We start from the raw sequence: 4,948 nt of genomic DNA on the forward strand, positions 1-4,948 counted from the left end.
GTTTCCTGTTTTTCCTCAGTCCAAGTTCAATTGGTACTACAGAAGATTAAGAAGCTGATGCCCTGCTACTGGTATACCAGATGATTTGCCCACAAAACAGCTCAGGCTGTTTCCAGTGCAAGGAGTGGGGTGATCTCCCACCACCCTGAGGGTAAAGTGTGTCTTGAATCACAGCACACCTTGCGTTTAAGGACAATAAGTACAAAAGATGCTCTTTTACAGACTGCCAGTGCAGTCTGGCATAAAACAACAGCTAGGGCTGACTTTGGTTTGGACAAAATACTCTTTGCTCTTCTTGAGATCAAAGTCAATGTTATCACTGGTACATTTCCAGCCAGCTGGGTTTACTTCACCATGTGTGTCAGTGAACTGGAAGGCTTAGCCTAACTTCAGCATCTAATCTACAGAGCAGTCAGCAGGAAGACCACTTCTAGTGCTTTGGTGAAGGATGACTTTGTCATCAGTGATAAAGAGGTCCCCGAAAGAGAGACCTCCATCTGCCTTTAAGACTCCATAATCCTGAGCAGTGGTTCACTCAGGGATGGACGGCCCAAGGGTCACCATCCTCCTTGTTTCTTGCCTGTATTGGTCCAGGCCAGTGACAGACGTGAGAATCCACAGATGAACCCATCGCTGGACTATTGAGTTTCTAAACCTTTTCTGCCCTATCATGGAAAGCAACAATCTCCATGGGCACCCAGAAGGGAAGTCAAGATCACAAAGGAAGGACTCTTCATTGAGGCCGATCCCTTTGAGCTGATCATCTGGCTTCACAGCTGTGGCTTTGAAGTAGGGGCAGGTTGCCCAATTTTGGCATTTCAAGGAGACATCTTGCTATTGGCAGGGCTGATTCACGGGTCTCAGACTAGAATAACTACAGGAAGGTGGGAAGAGGATTCTATGTGGTTTTGTTTTTATTCCCTTAAGTCCTAAGTTCTTATGCATGCTAATCATGCCCCCTGCCATTGAGCTACAACACAACTCACAGTTTTAGTGTTTTGCCTTTCTCTCTCTCTCTCTCTCTCTCTCTCTCTCTCTCTCTCTCTTTCTTCTTCCTTCCTTTCTCCTTCCCTCTCTCCTTCTTTTTCTCTCTTATCCTTTCTTTCCTTCCTTCCTTTCCTTTCTTTCTTTTAGAGATGTAGGATCGCTATAGCGCAAGCTAGTCTCACTATCTGACCCAAACTGATTTTTAATTCATGATCCTCCAACTTTAACCTCAAGGGTCCTGGGATTACACCAGTGAGCTATAACCAGAGCTATTCAATTTCACACATTAAAAAAAAATTGTATTCAATCAGTTCCAAAGTACTGAATGAATCCTATGTGGCAACCACTCTGGAATGGCAGGACCTCTAACAATGATGTCATGAGAAAGTGGAAAAGCCACGATTCCCCCGAAGCCTCTGATAAGCTGCTGGAAAACAAATGCATCATTTTTCTTCTCTTTCTATCTGTAGTTACCACAGGGATTCAGGTGTGCGCTTAAATGTGAGGTAGAGCCTAAAGGCTGATTTTTTTTTTAAGTAAAGCTTTAAAAAGCCACCGAAGAAAGCATAGCTTACTAAGAAAACAAAAGTAAGAAAATTGCGCTTACCTCAATATGGAACCATGTAATGCAGGGCTCTGAGAGACTTTGCTGTGAGTAGATGTGCTAATTTGAAGGGGATGAGCAGCTCCTTTCCCTTGGGGACTTGATAGCGCTACCTTTCTGCTGTCCTTTGCAGAGAAATCCTGGAAGGCAGAGGCCCCAGACCTGTGTCTAGAGGGTGTTCTGTGATGTGCATCTGGAGTCGGTGTTTTTGCTGAAGGAACTCCAGGTACAGGTGTGGTGTCTGGTCAGACTCATTCCTAGGCAGGTCTGCTCGAGGTGGGTCTGCCCTGGTTTAGGAGATGGTCCTTGGCGACCGTCCACTTCGCTTGAGCCATCACATGCAGAGATCCTGCACTAAGCACTTACTGTCTTCACTGTGGGACACTCAGAACCTCCCCTCCTTGTAAGGAATTATTTTTCTTGTGCAAGTCATGTAATTTGAGCAGAAAGTTCCACTCCTGTAGGACAAAGACCTCCAGCCCAGAAATGGTCTCTTCACTAACCTGAGGGGTACAGTCAGCAGATTTCATTTCCTAGTGGCGAAGGGTCTTGATGCGAGAATCTAGAGTCATCACCAATGTTCACAAACTCGCTGACATGGGAAGGAAGAATTCCTGTGACACAAGAGTAAGGAGAAACCCTAAGAGAAGGGAGACACAAATGCTGCTTGGTCTGCTTCTATCCGAGTTCAACACCAAATCCTAACAGGGTAATAATTATGTAAACCACAATTTTGATTCATTTTTTATATGAATTGGAGCTGGCTCATTGTCACTCAAACCTAAGACATTTCCAACTACTGTGGAGATGATCTTTGTCGCCAAATGTGGATGATATTGCAATGCTATTTTTGGCAAAGATTTACTAGAACACATTGTTGGTCGCTCACTTTGGGTATTGCTTGTTTTCATACAGCTCTTCTTCTTAGATCCTATTCCTTAGACTGTGATCACGTGACATGTATGCCTGCAAAGAGGCATGGGCAATATGGTAGCTATTCTGTCCTCAGCTAAAGACGGGAGATATCAAGTAGAAATGATACCTAGAGAGCTTTGTTCTATGCTCAAAGAGAGAGTAGCAAACATCTACCATCTCCTCAAAAGCTACTAAAAGCTGTAGAGAAAGGGAAGAATACTGCACCAAGACCATAGTAGGAGCATCTCAGCAAGGTTCATCAACATTCCAAACTCAGTTAGGTCAGACAATGACACTAATGGAGAAAATTGTCATGCTGATTTCTGCAGCACCTTTTTTTTTGTTGTTGTTGTTTAGATGAGATCGAAGGGAGTCCAGGTTGCCCCCAAACTCTCCCAGCAGCAGAGGATAATCTTGAACTTCTGATCCTTCTCCCTCTTGGTGACAAATGCTAGGATTAGAGGGATGGACCCTGACACCAAATTTATGTGACCCTAGTGACTGAACCCAGAGCTTTGTGTGTGTTAGACAAGCTCTCCACCAGCTGTTCCGCATCCCCAGTCCTCGAGCTGCTTTTTGGAAAGACAAATGCATAGTAGAACTAGGAAGAGTCTCAAATGATCTTCACCTTGCGAGCAATCAGCAAGGGAGACCCTTCCAAAAACACACCTGGTGCTGACCGACTAACAGGTTATAACTGAGCTTCCCATTTTACTTTGTTCTGGAGGTCAATGGCCCTTAGAGAAAAAGGAGAAAATAGTAAAACCAAAAATGTTTTCTTCAGGATTAAGTGAAGCTTTTAATGATACATTTGTATGCATAAAAGCTTCAACAATGATCCCAAAGATCAATCACAAGGATCAATACAAATCTAGCACAGCTGTTTGATAGAAATCATCCAAAAGCAGTTAGTACCATGATCAACAATTGGTTAAGGAAAAATTGGTGTCTACACTGTGAAAAAACACGAAGTATATAGAAGTAAGTCAGACAGAGATGAAGTATGAATTATTTCTAATTTGTGGTTTGACATTTGGTTCTCTTAATGAGCTCTCTAAATAAACAGAATTCTTTTGCTAAAACAATTAATTAAATTTCCGTTTCCCTACAGTAATGCTTCTCAGTCCTTGTTTATGAAATCCTTTCCCTACTGGTAGCCATGGAAATGTTTTCAATTTTATCTGAAAAAGTTGAGAGCAATTTGCTGTCTTTTCATTAGACCGCATTTTGAATACTCTCAGTTTATTCAGGATCATCGGCTGCTTTTCTGACACTTCTCTCACACACTCCTTTCTGGAGTGATTATTCCAGACATTTCCCCATTATCTTGTTTAGGAATATCATTCCGCTTCACCCACAAAAACTGCCGTGGACTTGTTGATATTCTCTCCCGCTTTGTTTCCACAGCCGTCCCGTTCAGCCTTGACAAACCACTTACAAGTTCACCATCATTTCCAACTGACATCGCTGGTAAAGACGGCTAAATCAAAAGAATAAACACTAGGTGCATCTGCCAAGATGATTATTCTGTTTTCAGAAAACAGAACTTAGGGAGTGGGTCAGAGTGAAGAGATACAATTTGCCACCACGTCTACATGCAAAAGAAATTGAACATGCTAAGATTGGGAGTCCTCTCCTCCTAACCAGTTACTTAGAAATCACAGGGGAACTGGCAGCAATCTCTCTGGGAAGAGTCTCAAAGGCAGAAGGTGCCTTACATTTCTCCAGAGTTTCAGAGTCGATATCATGAATATGTATTCCGGAGATTAATAGGATGACTGAAATCTAAGGGACTTTTAGTTCATCAGAGGCCAGCTGCACTCTAAGAACCTAGAATCCAGTAGCTGCTGAATTCATGAGGCCACAAACCTCAGCAGTCCCTGAGGATTGTTGAAGGATTCCTGGAGGGCTGCTGGTCTTCAGGACATGTTGAAAGATCAAAGCATAGAGGTTCTTCCAATGATAGCAAAGGATGCAGCATCAGCAATGTGGCTATGCTCGCTGGCAAGAGCAAAGCCCTGGCAAGTCAGTTCTTCCCGTGAACATAGCTATGTCTGGACTCTGAAATGTGTTACGCTTTCTGGAGGAGGTTCTCCCCCTCTGTTAGTGTTTTCTGGTGATAACACTACTTAACTCCACGGTAAGGTGGAGATTCGAGAGCCAATCAGATCAACAGTCAAGATCGTCATCACAGCAGCCTTTTCCGTGAAAGCAGAAAAAGATTAAGGGTGGAACTTATCAGACTTTGGCAAACTCTCTCCAGATTTTTAGTCAGAGCCCTTCCTGTACCATGTGCCATAAAATCTGCCAGGCTCTGGCTCACCCCGAAGACAGAGAGCATTTGTCTATTCCCAGTGGGCAGGGGAAATAGCTGTCCTCACACCTCTACTGCCCTTTGTTCCCTCCTAATAAACATCATTTCTCTGAGACACAAATCCATCT

At 43.4% G+C, this 4,948-nt stretch overlaps 1 pseudogene; it reads right to left on the minus strand.

Moving 5' to 3' along the window:
* Nucleotides 1-216: 216 nt before the first annotated feature.
* On the minus strand, nucleotides 217-830 carry LOC125403909 (peroxiredoxin-1 pseudogene; annotated as a pseudogene).
* Nucleotides 831-4,948: the final 4,118 nt, after the last annotated feature.

This window comes from Myodes glareolus, chromosome 6, assembly GCF_982192425.1.
Source record: "Myodes glareolus chromosome 6, mMyoGla1.1, whole genome shotgun sequence".
NCBI lineage: Eukaryota > Metazoa > Chordata > Mammalia > Rodentia > Cricetidae > Myodes > Myodes glareolus.